Source organism: Oryx dammah, unplaced genomic scaffold (assembly GCF_014754425.2).
Source record: "Oryx dammah isolate SB20612 unplaced genomic scaffold, SCBI_Odam_1.1 HiC_scaffold_25, whole genome shotgun sequence".
NCBI lineage: Eukaryota > Metazoa > Chordata > Mammalia > Artiodactyla > Bovidae > Oryx > Oryx dammah.
Window position 1 is genome coordinate 50960150 of NW_024070209.1, and position 18885 is coordinate 50979034.

Sequence of the window (18885 nt, forward strand, 5' to 3'; positions counted from 1 at the left end):
GTGAGAGTTGGAATGTGAAGAAAGCTGAGCACCAAAGAATTGATGCTTTTGAACTGTGGTGTTGGAGAAGACTTGTGAGAGTCCCTTGGACTGCAAGGAGATCCAACCAGTCCATTCTAAAGGAGATGAGTCCTGGCTGTTCATTGGAAGGACTGATGTTGAACTTGAAACTCCAATACTTTGGCCACCTCATGTGAAGAGTTGACTCATTGGAAAAGACCCTAATGCTTGGAGGGATTTGGGGCAGGAGGAGAAGGGGACGACTAAGGATGAGATGGCTGAATGGTATCACCGACTCGATGGACATGAGTTTGGGTAAACTCCAGGAGTTGGTGATGGTCAGGGAGGCCTGGTGTACTGTGATTCGTGGAGTCACAAAGAGTTGGACACGATTGAGTGACTTAACTGAACTGAACTGGCATAAACATTTTATGTATAAATTATTCATTTATTTCTCAAATCAACACAGAAATTGGCATTGATGATTTCATTTTTTAACTTTTATTTTATTTTTTTACAAATGATTTAAAGCACAAAATGGATATGAGATTTCCCCTAACTCATACAAGTCTGTAAATTTCAAGCCAATATTTAAATCCTATCAATACAGCTCAGAATCTGAGTCCTTATGTCTACACTATTTTGTCACACTGGCACAACTTGAATAAAAATGAAAAAAAAAAAAAGAATAGAGTAAACTATATAAAATAAGTAAATCAAATCATACGCTCATTTGATTTGTAAACCTGAACACATTATCTACGACCCTGTGTCTCTCTTATCTTTACTTTTCTGACTCTTCCATATTTTTCATTAAGTGATCTTATCATCTATTTAATCACCAATCAGACATCTTGTAAAACTGTGTTTTTCTCTCCACAATCACTTTTTACACTGAATCAAAAGTTTCTCATTTCTGTAAAGTTTATAACTGATTTTTTTCTACCATTTCAGACTCTAACTTCTCTTCCTTGGATTTTCACAGTAGAGTCCTAAATGACCTTCTAGTTTCCATTTTCATGCACACTTTCAGTCAAGTGTGAACCATTATAATTGCACATCATATCTTCATCTCCCTTACTATCGTCCTATGGCTGTGTAAGATAATGCAGACTAAAGCAAAACCGCTGTATTATTGCATATACATTTATTCCTTTTTCACTATTATCCCCTCCAATATTAATTTTGTTCTTGAAAAATATGAGAAGAAAGCTATTTATAAGCTTTTGGCTACAAGGAATTATGAATATATAAGCTTCAAGCATTGCATTGGAACTATCCTCTGCACATTACATCCTTTTCCAACCATACTGTGTTGCCTGTGACATTTCATTTTTAAAAAATCTGCCTGATAGACACTGTCAGATACTAGATGATTTCATTATTTGTTAAATATATGATGAAATAGATAACTGCATGAGGAAGATCAAAAGGATGAAGAAGTAAAGAAGAAAATGAGAAGAAGAAAGGAAGAGATGGAAGAAGAATGGATAAACTTCAGAGAATAAGATGTGTCAAAAGTGGGAAAAAAAATGACTTCCGAAACTTTGAGAAGACAGCTTAAAACTAAGTCTGTTTTAAGAGATTCTTAGTAAAGGTATCAGAAAGACCAAATATCTTCAGATGTTGTTTATTCTTCAGTAGGAGCAGTACTGTAACTTTCTTTCAGGGATTACACAGAAAGGAATATTTTCCTACTTACTTCTGTATTGACATAGGTCAGCTTACATGTAGTTGGAATAGGGCTGCCTGAAATACACAAAATAAAATCCAAACTTCAGTATTAAATTGAAATGCTGAATACTTTACCAAATATGGACAATTAAAAATTATTTACTTCCACATAATTTGTTGCTGGACATTTCTTACCTGGAATATTTTTTATGGTCCTCACAAAGTGGTTACATAAATCACTATTTGCATATCAGGCATTTAGAATATGCATTTCCTCATTTATACTATAAAAATTATCCTATAGGATTTCACTTAAAATTTTAACCTAAAATGAAGTACTATCCAGCTTCTGTTTTTAGAAACTTTAAAAAAATACATTATATTTAAGAAAGATATATAGACTCTGTTCTCACTCTTTAACTTATTCACTTACTAAATTAGATTACCCAAAACCTGTTTTTGTGGACATCAACAGTTTATGCAGAATTTCATTTTTTATTTCAGGAGAATTCTTCTAGATTTTTATTGAACATACATAGAAGAAACAGCTATGTGAAGCACAGTGTTTTATAGTAGGAAAGACCTATCTGAAGACATTGTTAAATATGTTTTTCGATGCTTTATAATTATGCACACAGTATTTAATTTTACCAGGGAAATTCATGCTTGTCATGAAGATTTTTGATATTCTCTTTCATTATGTCCTGGTATTGAAATATTTGCCTTTTAAACAGGAAGATCAGAGTTCAATTTAACCAATACTCAGTGCAAATACCTATAACTGCATTAGTACATATTGGGCTTCCCTGGTGGCTCAGACAATAAAGAATCTGCCTGTAATGCAGGAGACACAAGTTTGATCCCTGGGTCAGGAAGATCCCCTGGAGAAGGGAATGGCTACCAACTCCAGTATTCTTGCCTGGAGAATCCCATGGGCAGAGAAACCTGGAGGTCTACAGTCCATGGAGCTGCAAAGAGTCAGACATGGCTGAGCCATTAACACTTTCACTTTTTAAATAGTGTGAACCTCCTAAAATCTAGGGTAAAACTGTAGCCATTAATACAAGGATTGAAAAGTGTCATTTTTTTAGGACTTTTGGGTCCCATCTTGTTACACATGGACCAGAAAGTTTTCAAATATCTTGTCAAGAGCACTGGATTTCAGGTAAGAGTTTGTTTAAGGTAACATTAATACAATTAAAATTCTGTTATTAAAAAATAATTTTGAAAATCACTCCTTTTGATGATTTTTTTCCTCCATCCATTAGTTTTGACATTCTATTTTCTGTTAAGGGCCTCACTAAACTTGTACCTACTATTATAAATCATTCTCTCAAGTACTCTATGGCAGTTAATGCAATCATAGGGTTTAAGATCATTGTCCTAAAAAACAACCTCCTTTGAATGTTGTGATTATAACATGTGATTATAATGTTGTGATTATAAAAATGAAAAAAATATAAATGGTGGGATGGTTCTGATTGTGGGTTTTTTTTTTTTTTTCATTTTTTTTTGGGGGGTCAGAACAAATGATGACATAGCCAGTGAAATTATATCATTTAAACCCAGTCAGGATAGTTATGTTCAGGAAATGATGAGTTGAACTAAAGCAAATCAGGAGATATTTCACTCAATAAGAGTGCAAAATGAGGTCATACAGTTTTGTAACCCATAAAAGAAGCATAAAAGCATAAATTCTTGCAAGAATTGTCTGGTCCATCTAACAAGACTTAATTGGTCATATATATATATATTTATACACAATAAATCATAAATCTAGCATAAATTTTTCTGTAGAAACTGAATGGAATTAGACAGAACTGAAGGACAAAATTTGCAGGAGTAATAAACCTAGAAACAGGAGGGAAAATTATTACATGGCCTAACCTAAAGTCAGCAAGTACATTTAATTTTGTTTGCATATAAATTTTATGTTGCATGCTGGAGGAGAGGAAAATGGAAAAGTAATATGAAATCACATTCCCAAAACCGTTTTTCATAAAGAAGTAGATGGAGTATGTCTTATTGTATTCTAATTGTTTTAATTATCAAGATAACTTATATTAACAGCAGAAAACTTGGGAATGCCCAAACCACATATACATATATATGTATGTGTGTGTGTGTATACACACATATATGTATATATTTGCATATATTACACATAGATCACCCAGAAATCATAAATACTGTTCTAATTTTGTCACAAGTTTTTCTATTATATATGTATGGGCCCAGATGTGGACACACAAATACAAACACACAAAGAAAATAGAAATAAAGGGTGATGGTGCTTTGGCCATATAATGCCATTGTCTATATTGACAAGGAAACTTAAGTTTGACATGCTTTTAACACAATTTATTATTTATGAATCATTAACAAATATCAGCATGTTTGATGGTCATCACAATTCAGTGACTTAAGAAAAATAGGATTATTTTGATTGCGTTTCAAAGAGGGGCATCAAAATTTGTTGCGGTATCTCACTCATACCTGGTAGTTTGTAAATATCAGACTAGGGGTTAAATCTGTGAAGTCTACTCCTTTTTGTTTGTTTCTTTTTCTTATTCTCCTTGAGATTCTGAAATGAATCACAAAAGTCTGGATTTAAAAAAAAAAAAAAAAGCAATAATAGTATATCTTTGACCAAAAAAATCACCCAACTGGTCTTTTCATGATGCTGCTGCTGTTGCTAAATCACTTCAGTCCTGTCTTGACTCTAGGCGACCCCATAAATGGCAGCGCACCAGGCTCCCCCGTCTCTGGGATTCTCCAGGCAAGAACACTGGAGTGGGTTGCCATTTCCTTCTCCAATGCATGAAAGCAGAAAGTGAAAGTGAAGACTCTCAGTCGTGTTCGACGCTTAGCGACCCCATGGACTGCAGCCCACCAGGCTCCTCTGTCCATGGGATTTTCCAGGCAAGAGTACTAGAGTGATGGGATGTGATTAAATAAGAATGAGGATCTCAGAGAAGGCTTGGCCAGACAATGGTAATGACCATGGTAGTGTGTCTATCATTTTCCTTTTGGGAGATACTAAGAAACATATGGATTGAACTAGAGAAGAGGGTGGGTGAAACACCCTCCAGCAATGCTGAAGATGCCGAATTTGATCTTATGAGTCTACATTATCAGAACCTTGGTTTCTCTAAAATTACTTCTTGTCCTTTTCTTTCTCTTATTCTCACGGCTCTGGTCATTGAAATTCTTTTAGTTTCCGGAACACATCGTCCTATCCTTCAGGCATTTATTCTTTTAACTGGAATATTTACCCCTTTCTCTTAGCAACTTAAAACTAAAAACTTAACTACATCTTATATAAAAATAATATTCTAATTTAAAAATCATATAGCTATAGATACACATAATGTATATTTACATAAATGGTTTAATAAAATGAACATCTTCTAACAATGACTAGGTTAATAATTAAAACATCATAAGCATTTGAGAAATTTTGTACTGGCCCTCTCTGACTCCATCCCATTTCCCTTCCCTCAGAGATACCCATTGTTTGGATATTTGTGATAATAATTCCTTTAGTTTGCTTTAACATTTAGTGGCTTTACATACATTGTTTGCTTTTCTAGTTTTGAACTTTAAATGAGTTGAAACTTACTGCAGACATTCTTGAATGCCTTGCTTCTTTGACTTAATATAAATTTACACAATATTGCTACAAACAAATTTTGGAAATATGTCTTTTTTTCTATTCTTTTAATTGAGACATAAATGAATATTTCCCAGCATCAAGGTCTTTTTTATTGAGTCAGATCTTTGCATCAGGTCGCCAAAGCTTCAGGTTCAGCCTCAGTCCTTCCAATGAATATTCAAGACTGATTTCAGATTGACTTGTTTAATCTCGTTGTAGTCCAAGACACTCTCAAGAGTCTTCTCCAATACCACAGTTCAAGAGCATCAGTTCCTTCACACTTAGCTTTATTTATGGTCCAGTTCTCACATCCATACCTGACTACTAGAAAAACAATAGCTTTAACTAGATGGACCTTTGTTGGCAAAGTAATGTCTCTGCTTTCAATACACCATCTAGTTTTGTCATAAATATTCTTCCAAGGAGCAAGTGTCTTTTAATTTCATGGCTGCAGGCACCATCTGCAGTAATTTTGGAACCAAAAAAATAAAGTCTTTCTTTCTCATGGCTGAATAATATTGCATTGTTGTATATAGGAAGACAGATAAGATAGATATAGAAATAGATGTAGATGTAGATATATCATATTCTCTTTATCCATTCAGCCACTGATGAACATCTTGAATGTTTTCATATATTACCTATTGTGAATAATGCTGTAACAAACATGAGCATGCAGATGTATTTTCAATATTCAGTTCTGTGTGTGTGTGTGTGTGTTATTGCTGGATTATATGTCAACTCCATCTTTAATTTTTTGAATAAACTCCATACTATTTTCCACAATGGCTGCAGCAATTTTCATTCCCACCGTCAATGAAAAAGGTTTCCTTTTCTCCACATTCTCACCAACATTTATTATCCCTTGTCTTCTGAATTATAGCCATTTTAACAGGTGCAAGGTAATGTTTTACTGTGATTGTGATTTGCTCTTCCATAATGCTTAGGATGTTGAGCATCTTTCTACATTACCTGTTGGACATTTGACTCTCTCTTTGGAAAACTGTCTGTTCAGGTCCCCTGCTCATTTTTCAATCAGGTTGGTTTTGCTGTTTCTGTGGTTGTTGTTTTTGAGTTATAGGAATTCTTTGTATTTTGGGGGTTATATATACATATATATATATATTCCTTATTTAACATAAGATGTGCAAATATATTCTCCTATTCTTTAGGTTGCCTTTTCATTTTGTTGATTGCCAGTTTTGCTGTGCAGAGATTTTTTACTTTGATGTAGTCTGAATTATCAATATTTGCTTTTTTGCTGTGCTTTTGGTGTCACATTTAAGAAATCATTGCCAAGACCAGTGTCAAAAAGCTTCTTTTCCATGTTTTCTTATACAAGTTTTATGGTATTGGGTCCTAGGTTTAAGTTTTAAATTATTTCAAGTTAGTCCCTGTGAGTGGTATAAGACAGAGGTTCAATTTCATTTTTATGTATGTTAATAACTAGTCTTTCAATAGTATTGAAGAAACTATCATTTCCCCATTGAATTTGTGTTTTACCCTTGTGATCACTTAACTGGCTGGGAGTTGAGATTCCCTGCAGTGCTCAGCCTCATGAGATAGATCATACTGTATACCACCAGCCCCAAAAAAGATCAAAATAAAAAAAAATTAAAAAAAAAAAAAGATCAAAATAAAAAATTTAAAGTCTGGTTTCTGCTGAATGAGCATCACTTTCTCACTATCATAAAGTCAAAAAATTTTAAGTTAAACTGTTTTAAGTGAAATACCATTTGTATTCTGTTCCATTGGTCTATGTGTCTATTTTTGTGCTAGTGCCATACTGCTCTTAATTACTATAACTTTGTGGTATAGTTTAAAATCAGAAAATGAGATACCTCTGGTTTTGTTCTTTCTCAGGATTGCTTTGACTTTACAGAGCCTTTTGTGGTTCCATATATATATATATGTTAGGATTTTTCTTTCTATTCTTATGAAAATTTCATTAGAATTTTGTTAGGGATTGCACTGAATCTATAGATGGCTTTGTGCAGTATGGACTTTTAAACACTAGTTATTCTTCTGATCCAGGAACATGGGATATCTTCATTTGTTTGTGTCCTTTTCCATTTCTTTTATCAAAGGTTTGTGGTGTTCAGTGACCAGAACTTCCAATTCCTTGGTTAAAAGTATCCCAGATGTTTTATTGTTATTGATGCTGTTATGAATTTGATAATAGTTTTATTTCTTTTTAGTATGCTTCTTTGGTGTATAGAAGCACAAAGAATTTCTGTATATCAATTTTATGTCCTGAATATTGAACTGAAACCATCAATTAGTTCCAATATGTTTTGGGTTGAGTCTAAGTTCTCCATAAAAGTTTATATTTTCTGCAATAATGACAGTTTTACTTCTTTTTTTGCAGAGTGGATACATTTCTTTCTTTGTCTTATCTGGTTGTTTTAGCTAAGACTTTCATTTCTATGTTGAATAAGAATGATAAGAGTGGTCACCTTTGTCTTCTTCCTAGTCACTCTCATCACTATTATTCAACATATTAATGAAAATTTGTGGTTTCTTTACTATGTTGAGATAAGTTCCTTCTATACCTAAATTTTGATGACTCCTACTATAAAAAGATATTGCATTTTGTCAAATGCGTTGTTAGCATCTATTGCAATAATGATATCATCATTGTTTTTCATTGTACTGATGTGTGTCACATTTATTTATTTGTATATGCTGAACAGACTTGACTATGTCAAGGCTGGGTATTGCCACCTGCTTATTTAACTTATATGCAGAACATCATGTGAAATTCCGAGCTGGATGAAGAAGGTGGAATCAAGATTGTTAGGAGAAATATCAATAACCTCAGATACACAGATGCCACCACCCTTATGACAGAAAGCAAAGAACTAAAGAGCCTCTTGAAAGTGAAAGAGGAGGGTTAAAAAGTTGGCTTAAAATTCAACGTTCAGAAAGCTAAGGTCATGGCATCTGGTCCTATCATTTCATAGCAAACAGATGGGGAAACAATGGAAACAGTGAGAGACTTTATTTTTGAGGGCCCTCCAAATCACTGTAGATGGTGACTGCAGCCATGAAATTAAAAGACTTGCTCTTTGGAAGAAAAACTATGGCCAACCTAGATAGTATATTAAAAAGAAGAGACATCATTTTTCCAGCAAAGGCCTGTGTAGTCAAAGCTATGGTTTTTCCAGTAGCCATGTATGGATGTGAGAGTTGACATATAAAAAAAAGCTGACCACTGAAAAATTGAAGCTTTTGAACTGTGGTGCTGGAGAAGACTCTTGAGAGTCCCTTGGACTGCAAGGAGATCCAACAAGTCCATCCTAAAGGAAATCAGTCCTGAATATTCATTGGAAGGACTGATGACAAAACTGAAGCTCCAATATTTTGGCTGCCTGATGGGAAGAACTGACTCATTTAAAAAGACCCTGATGCTGGGAAAGATTGAAGGTGAGAGGAGAAGGGGACGACAGAGGATGCAATGGTTGGATGGCATCACGGACTGGATGGTAATGAGTTTGAGTAAGCTCTGGGAGTTGGTGATGGACAGGGAAGCCTGGCGTGCTGAAGGCCATGGGGTTGCAAAGAGTTGGATGTGACTGAGTCACTGAGAGAATTTATACACCCTGGTGACTAGATGGTAAAGCGCCTGCCTGCAATGCAGGAGACCTGGGTTTAATGTCTGGGTCAGGAAGATCCCCTGGAGAAGAAAATGGAAACCCACTCCAGTACTCTTGCTTGGAAAATTCCGTGGATGGAGGAGCCTGGTGGGCTATAGTCCATGGGGTGGCAAAGAGTCAGACACGACTGAGCAACTTCAATTTCACTTTCACTTTCATGAAGAGCATTAGTCTATTATTTCCTTGTGGTGTCCCTGTCTTCCTGCTATCAAGGTAATGCTGGCCTCTTAAAGTGAGTTTGAAATTGCTTCCTCCTCTTCTGTCTTTTGGAAGACTTTGTGAAAGATTGCTGTTAATTTTGAATTAAATTTTTTATGGAATTCACCAATGTAATCATATGATCCTGGACTTCTCTATAGTGGGAGATTTTTGATGATTGATGCAATCGCTTCACTCATTATAGGTCCATCCAGATTTTTCATTCCTTAATGATTTAGTCTTTGAGATTTTAAGTATAGGAATTTTAATTTTCATCCAGATTACCCAATACATTGGCATTTAATTTCTCATAGTATTCTCTTATGATACTATGAATTTTTGTAAAATAATTTTTAATATTGCCTCTTTCATTTCTGATTTGACTTTAGTATTCTTTTTTCCCCTTAGTCTAGATAAAAGTTTGGCAACTTTATCTTTTTGCAAAACCAGGTCTTAATTTCATTTATTTATTTCTACTGTTTTTCTGGTCACTATTTCACTTATTTTTGCTTTGATCTTTGTTACTTCCTTCTAATTTTGATAATTTGGGCCTTTTTTGTTTGTTTGTTTAGTCCTTTGAAGTATAACTTTACTTTTATTTTTAAAAATTTCATATTCCTAAAATATACATTTGATACTATAATGTTCCTTTTCAGAACTGCTTTGCAGTATTGTGTAGGTTTTGATACATGGTGTTTTCCTTTTCATTTGTTTTGAAATATTTTTAATGTCTTTTTTATTTCACCTTTGACTCACTGGTTGTTCCACTTCTACAATTTTCTATTTTCCTCCTGTCATTTTCTGCTGCTGCTGCTAAGTCGCTTCAGTCGTTTCCGACTCTATGCGACCCCATAGACGGCAGCCCACCAGGCTACCCCATCCCTGGGATTCTCCAGGCAAGAACACTGGAGTGAGTTGCCATTTCCTTCCCCAATGCATGAAACTGAAAAGTGAATGTGAAGTCGCTCAGTCGTGTTCGACTCTTCGAGAGCCCATGGACTGCAGCCCACCAGGCTTCTCTATCCATTGGATTTTCCAGGCAAGAGTACTGGAGTGGGGTGCCATTGCCTTCTCTGTGTTTTCTAACTTCATAAAATTGTGATCTGAAAAAATGCTTGATGTGACTTCAATCTTCCTAAGTTTGCTAAGACTTTTTTTTTTTTTTTTAGCCTATCATATGTTTTAGAGAAATTTCCTTATGAACTGGAGAAGAATGTGCATTCTGCTATTGGATGGAATATTTTATAAAAGTCCATTAGGTCAATTTTGTCTAACAGTTTTGGTTCAAGTCCAGTGTTGCCTTGTTGATTTTCTGGGTGGATTATATATCCATTGCTGAAAGAGGATATTGAAGCCCCCTACTACCACTATATTGTTGTCAGTTTCTCCCCTCAGATCTATTAATACTTGCTTAATATGTTTAGATGATTCAAAGTTGAAAATGTTTATATTTTTAATTGTTATATATTCTTGATGAATCAACTCCTTTATCATTATATAATGACCTTCTTTGTATATTTGTCCATTTTTGGCTTAAAGTTATATATATATATATGTGTGTGTGTGTGTGTATATATATGCTTTTCTTTGGTTCCCAATTGTTTAGAATATGATTTTACCATCTTTTTGCTTTTAGTCTATTTCTGTCCTTAAATCTAAGGTGAGTAACTTCTGGTAAGCCTTGGTTTATTGGTTGTTTCTTTTTTTAAATTCATCTAGCCATTCAGTGAATTTTCATTGGTGTATTAAATTCATTTACACTTAGAGTAATTACTGTTATATAAAAACTTACTAATGCCAAGTTATTAATTGCTTTTCAGATAACTTGTATTTCTCTTGTTTCTTTTTTCCTCTTTTTTGGCCTACATTTTAAATTATTTTTAAATTAGTTTTTTTTTTTTTTTAATACATTTGCTTTACAATATTATGTTAGTTTCTCTGGGAAAGTGAATTAGCTATATATATACATAGATCTACTCTTTTTTAGATTTTCTTCCCATTTTAGTCACCACAGAACACTGAGCAGAGTTCCTTGTGCTACACAATCGATTCTCACTATCTACTTTTTATGCATAGTAGTGTATATATGTCAATCTCAGTCTCCCAATTCATCTTGCCCTCTTTCCCCCTTTGGTATCCGTATGCTGTTCTCTGCATTTATGTCTCTTTTTCTACTTTGCAAATAAATTCATCTGCACCATTTTTCTAGATTCCACATATAGGCAATATTATATGATACTAATATTTGTTTTTCTCTTTATAACATACTTCATTCTATATGAAAGTCTCTAGGTTCACCTACAGTTATGCAAAAGGCACCGTTTCATTCTATTTTTATCTGTATACCTCTTTAAAGCAGTAATTTTCCATTGTGAAATGTTCTGGTCCCCTTTCCTTATCTATATCTGCTCTAAGTTTTTGCTTTATTGCTACCATGAATTTACTTAAAACAACTTAAAGCTGACAAAAACTGTTTCAATCACATACAACAGCTTCATTTTATATTATTTTTTATGTGTAACTTTTTATTTATTTTTTTATTTTACTTTACAATACTGTATTATATTATTTATTTATTAAGAAATTAGAGTAACTATAGTTATTTTTAATACTCCTTTAATTTAACCTTTATACTATGGTCAAGTGGTTGACATACTACCTTATTATAGAATAGGAGTTTTCTAAATATATTCAAAAAATTAATATCATGGCATCCAGTCCCATCATTTCATGGCAAATAGAAGGGGAAAATGTGGAAGTGATGAGATATTTTATTTTCTTGGGCTCCAAAGTCACTGCAGACTGTGACTGCAGCCATGAAGTTAGAAGACACTTGCTTCTTGGAAGGGAAGCTATGACAAACCTAGACCACTGCTGGGCATACACACCAAGGAAACCAGAATTGAAAGAGACACGTGTACCCCAATGTTCATCACAGCACTGTTTATAATAGCCAGGACATGGAAGCAACCTAGATGTCCATCAGCAGATGAATGGATAAGAAAGCTGTGGTACATATACATAATGGAGTATTACTCAGCCATTAAAAAGAATACATTTGAATCAGTTCCAATGAAGTGGATGAAACTGGAGCCTAGTATACAGAGTGAAGCAACCAGAAAGAAAAACACCAATACATTATACTAACGCTTATATATGGAATTTAGAAAGATGGTAACGATAACCCTGTATGCAAGACAACAAAAGAGACACAGATGTATAGAACAGTCTTTTGGACTCTGTGGGAGAGGGCGAGGGTGGGATGATGCGGGAGAATGGCATTGAAACATGTATAATATCATATATGAAATGAATAGCCAGTCCAGGTTCGATGCATGATACTGGATGCTTGGGGCTGGTGCACTGAGACAACCCAGAGGGATAGTATGGGGAGGGAGGAGGGAGGGGGGTTCAGGATGGGGAACACTTGTATACCTGTGGCAGATTCATGTTGATTAATGGCAAAACCAATACAATATTGTAAAGTAATTAACCTCCAATTAAAATAAATAAATTTATATTAAAAAAAGCAGACACATCACTGTGCCAACAATGTCCATTTAGTCAAAGCTGTAGTTTTTCCAGTAGTCATGTATAGATGTGAGAATTGAATCATAAAGAAGGCTGAGCACCAAAGAATTGACACTTTTGAATTGTGGTACAGGCGTCAGCTCATAGGAAAATACCCCGACGCTAGGGAAGATTGAAGGTAAAAGAAGGAGGCAGCAGAGGATGGGATTGTTAGCATCACTGACTCAATGGACATGAATCTAAACAAACTCCAGAAGATAGTGAAAGACAGGAAAGCCTAGTGTGCTTTCATGGGTTCACAAAGAGTCAGACATGACTTAGTGACTGAACAACAAAAACCAAATATTTTAATATATTTACCTTTACCAGTCTGTTATACACATTTATGTTTACATGTCACTAGTTAGCTTTTTTTTTCTTTTCACTTTGAAGAACTCCTTTTAGCATTTTTCACAAGGCAGTTCTAATGGTGATGGACTCCTTCAGCATTTGTGTCTCTGAGAAAGTATTTTTTCTTCATATTTAAAGGATAACTTTGCTAAATATAGATGTTTTTAAGTTTCAACATTTTGAATATATCATTCTACTCTCTATGATTCCTGCTGAGGAATCAATAGTAACCTCATGAGGGTTCTTTTTCAAGTTGCAATTATTTCCTCTGGTTGCTTTTAGGCTTTTACTTTACCTTTGATTGTTGACACTTTTAGTGTATCTTGGAGAGGATCTTTTTGCACTGAGTGATCTAGTAATTTCATGAAGTTTAGTATCTAAATATCTCTGCTGGTTTAGGAAAGTGAAAGTGTTAGTCACTCAGTCATGTCTGAGTCTTTGCGGCCCCATGGACTGTAATCCACAAGACTCCTCTGTCCATGCACTTGTCTAAGCAAGAATACTAGAGTGGATAGCCATTGTCTGCTTCAGGAGATCTTCCCTACCCAGGGACTGAATCCAGATCTCCTGCACTTCAGGCAGATTTTTTTACTGTCTGAACCACCAGGGAAGCCAGGTTTGGGAAATTCTCAGCTATTATTTCTTTAAATAAACTTAAAAAATATATATATATATAGCTTTGACTAGAAAGATCTTTGTTGGCAAAGTAATGTCTCTGCTTTTTAATATGTTGTCTTGGTTGGTCATAGCTTTTCTTCCAAGGAGAAAATGTCTTTTAATTTCATGGCTGTATTGGTGCTTTTCTTTCTGGCTTACTTCACTCTGTATAACAGGCTCCACTTTCATCCACCTCATTAGAACTGATTCAAATGTATTCATTTTAATGGCTGAGTAATACTTCATTGTGTATATGTACCACAGCTTTCTTATCCATTCATCTGCTGGTGGACATCTAGGTTGCTTCCATGTACTGGCTATTATGAACTGTGCTGCAATTAACATTGGAAGGGGGGGGGAATTCATGGCTGCAGTCACCATCTGCAGTGATTTTGAAGCCCCATAAAATACAGTCTCTCACTATTTCCATTATTTCCCCATCTATTTGCCATAAAGTGATGGAACTAGATACCATGATCTTAGTTTTCTGAATGTTGAACTTTGAGCCAACTTTTTTCACTCTCCTCCTTCACTTTTATCACGAGGCTGTTTAGTTCTTCTTCACTTTCTGCCATAAGGGTGGCATCATCTGTATATCTGAGGTTATTGTTATTTCTCCCAGGAATCTTGATTCCAGCTTGTGTTTCACCCAGCCCAGAATTTCACATGATGTACTCTGCACATGAGTTAAATAAACAGGGTGATGATCTACAGCCTTGACTTACTGCTTTTTCAATCTGGAACCAGTCTGTTGTTCCATGTCCAGTTCTAACTGTTGTTTCTTGACCTGCATACAGATTTCTCAGGAGGCAGATAAGGTGGTCTGGTATTCCCATCTCTTGAAGAATTTTCCACAATTTGTTGTGATCCACACAGTCAAAGGCTTTGGCATAGTCAGTAAAGCAGAAGTAGATGTTTTTCTGGAACTCTCTTGCTTTTTTGATGATCCAACAGATGTTAGCAATTTGATCTCTGGTTCCTCTGCCTTTTCTACAACCAGCTTGAACATCTGGAATTTCATGGTTCACCTCCTGTTGAAGCCTGGCTTGGAGAATTTTGAATATTACTTTGCTAGCATGTGAGATGAATGCAATTGTGTGACAGTTTGAACATTTTTTGGCATTGCCTTTCTTTGAGATTGGAATGAAAACTGGTGTTTTCCAGTCCTGTGGCCACTGCTGAGTTTTCCAAATTTGCTGGCATATTGAGTGCAGCACTTTCATAGCAACATCTTTTAAGATTTGAAATAGCTCAACTGGAATTCCATTCCCTTCACTAGCTTTGTTCATAGTGCTGCTTCCTAAGGCCCACTTGACTTCATATTCCAGGATGTCTGGCTCTAGGTGAGTGATCACACCATTGTGGTTTTCTGGGTCATCAAATTCTTTTTTGTATAGCTCTTCTCTATATTCTTGCTACCTCTTTTTTATGTCTTCTGCTTCTGTTAGGTCCATACAATTTCTGTCCTTAATTGTGCCCAACTTTGCAGGAAATGTTCCGTCGGTATCTCTAACTTTCTTGAAGAGGTCTCTAGTTTTTCCCATTCTATATTTTCCTCTATGTATTTCATTGATCACTGAGGAAGGCTTTCTAATATCTACTTGCTATTCTTTGGAACTCTGCATTCAAATGGGTATATCTTTTCTTTTCTGCTTTGCCTTTAGCGTCTCTTCTTTTGTTGGCCATTTGTAAGGCCTCCTCAGACAGCCATTTTGACTTTTTGCATTTCTTTTTCTTGGGTATGGTCTTGATCACTGCCTCCTCTGCAATGTCAGGAACCTCCATCCATAGTTTTTCAGATATAATCCCTTGAATCTGTTTGTCACTTACACTGTATAGTCATAAGGGATTTGATTAAGGTCATACCTGAATGGTATAGTGGTTTTCCCTGTTTTGTTTTGTTTTTTTTTAATTTAAGTCTGAATTTAGAAATAAGAAGTTCATGATCTGAGCCACAGTCAACTCCCTCTCTTGTTTTTACTGACTGTATAGAGCTTGTCCATCTTTTTCTACAAAGAATATAATCAATCAAATCAATCAATTAATATAATCAATGAGAGCGATGGTTCTGGCATATTCCCTCTTACCATCTTCAGTGTGTCTATGGATGATGGAGAGTGAATTAATCTAGTTGAGTTTCATCAAGCAAGTTCTAGAATGAGGAATTTTCCTCTAGTAACCTTATACAGCAGCAAAATTGGAAGAATAAATAGTTTCAATGATAAGTAGAAAGACTAAGTTCAATAAAGAAATGAGGGAATGCAAGTTGATGAGACGTAAAAATAATTTAGAGCATAAAAATATAGTTATAAAGCTAAGATCTAAGTTAATATAAGAATGCCTGGTGTACAGAATTTGTTGTAGGTTAAAATACTGTTGCCTAGTGAAGAAAACTTTTGTTTATATTTTGTTTAAAAAAAAAACCAAAATATACAGTAAAGAATAGGTGAGTCAAATTGACTAAGTGGCCGGATTAGAGCAGAAAAGAGAAAAAGATAAATGGAAAGGACTACCATCAGAAAGGGAGTCTTGGTGATTCACTTTGCTTACACTTGAAACTAACACAGGTTGCAAATCAACTATACTCCAATACAAATTAAAAAAAAAAAGTTTTAAATCCTCATTGAATTGAACTCCAGAAACATACATTATAATAGTAAAATGGAACTAAATTTGCTAGTTCCAGTGGTAAAGGGGAATCCCCAGACAAGGTAAACGACAGTAATGTCTAATTAGACAATCAAAATGAATATATATTATATACATATAGGATTTAAGCTCTGACTCAGTAGCTTAATATAGGTCTCTCAGGGAGAGGAACTGCTGAGGATTAGATAAAATTCTTGATATAATAGCTTAAGATTGGTAGTCATAGCAAGGTGAGGTTGTTGAATTAGTCTTTGAAATTAAATAGTTGCTCATTAAGGAGGCCATTTTCAACGAGATTGATGTATCAGATCATTGATCTACATGGCATTCCTAATGCAAGCAGTAACGTTATTTATTGGTTTACAGTTTTATCCTTCCTAGGATAAGTTTCTCTGAACCAAATAACCAGGTCATGTTGACTCAGATCATCTTAATTTATGGTAATAATAGCTCAGTCATGTTAACACAGGTGGTCACAGTTTGAAAAATCTAACAGGCTGTGATAAGAATTAGGTCAATCAATTCTTTGATTTATTTTTAAATATGTATACATTTCATCTTCTAATGTGGTCATACTTTAGTCATATTCCACTATAGGTGTCTGTTCAGAATAGTAATGTCATTATCTTGCTGATGTCTGTGTACTATTTCATTGAGCATGTTAGAGTTCAAATATCACACCATTTGGGGATAATAGCAGTACTAAAATTTTTCTCTATTATAAAATAAAGTCTGTGAACATGTCAATAGTGCACTTTTTCACAGTATTTTTGTTCTAACTACATTGAAAAGTATACTAGATTTAATATTTCAATTTTTCATCAGTTTCAATCAGGAAGATAATGTAATTTATTTGACAGCAGTATTGGCATCTAACAATTAAGCATTGATTTAAGTTCCATATCTCCCTTGAGACAATCAAAATGTTGTGACAGGACTTCCACATGATGCTTTAACTAGAGAAGCAATCACATTACACAGTATTATCATCAACAGGGTTCTTATTTGAGTAGTGCTGGCACTAAGAATGTGTACAATCAACAAATGAAGTATAACACACAACACATTTCTCTTTTAGGTTTCCGCTGCAAAAGTTGTATACAAATTTCCTTCAAAATCACACAGCTAAGATTACTTTCATAAATGGTTATTCCAGAAGTCTAGAGTGCCTCCTCAATCAAGGAATATAGCTTTATAAGTCTTATTATATACAGTCTACAGCAAAATTAACTTTGGCATTTCACAGCAAGACCAAAGTTATTATATATTAATCTTGAGATAGCATTATATAAATTCTCTATAAAAATTATTTGATCAAGATTATAGAGACTTTGGAAGATTCCTGAGCCCCTGTATAATGGAGTAGATAGAGTGTAGATTACTGAAGGTAAGAGGAGTAAGGAAGGAAATGGGAAGAATTGTGATAAATAGAAAATGTGCCAAATAGAAAACAAGTTCTTTAATGTATGTTATACAGATGGAATGAAGAACTTAGGAAAACAATCCTTATACTGATCAGGAAAGTAGTGAGAATTCTGGCATCATTGGTTAGTGAAAGAATTAGTTGCTCAGTTCTATGAGACTCTTTGTGACCTCATGGACTGTATCTCATGAGGCTTCTCTATTCATGAAATATTCCAGACAAGAACACTGGAGTAGGTCGCTGTTCTCTTTTCCAGAGGAACTCTCTGACCCAGGGGTTGAACTCCAGTCTCCTGCATTGCAGGAAGATTCTTTACCATCTGATTCACCAGAGAATCGTTGGTGAGGTAGACAGTTAATTGGATAACTCTATTTATTGCAACTATTATTTTCCATTAGCAAGTATGTAAAAGACAAGCTGGTAAGATGTTTATCATAATTTGACAGATTTGAGTGCTCAAGGCAAATTATCTAGAGCCAGAAGGGAAAAATCTGAGTAAAAATGGACAAAAGCTAAACCAGGAGTAAAATATTGCAAGCACAAACATACTGCTCTAAATTTTTAAGATTGTACCTCCCTGTCTAAAAAAAAAAAAAAAAAAAACATTTATTCTGAACCTCTGAATAATTTATTTGAAAATGGTAATTCATGTTCTCTGTATTCCTCTCCTTTGTTTGGAAATTTTAGTGGAAGAAGCTTGTTGATATGTTGCTTGGTAACATGAAGCTTACACATTAACACATTATCTCTTGCACCCAGGGCATGTTCTGCACACAGTTAAAATGTAAAACATTTATCAAAGTGTTACTATTTCAAGGCTTTCTTGGCTTAATAATGATCTCAAAGCTTCTACCATTTTATACATGTAAACGTATATCCAGAGAATGTTTTCACTTAGCTCTGTATATAATATGAAAATAAAAGAACCCTGAGGCACCACTTGCTGCATGGTGCACCCAAATATATATAATCTACTCAACTAGAGCCTATAAGAGGAAATTCTATGAGATGACCATCTCAGAGCAATTAAAGACCTTGATACACACAGTAAG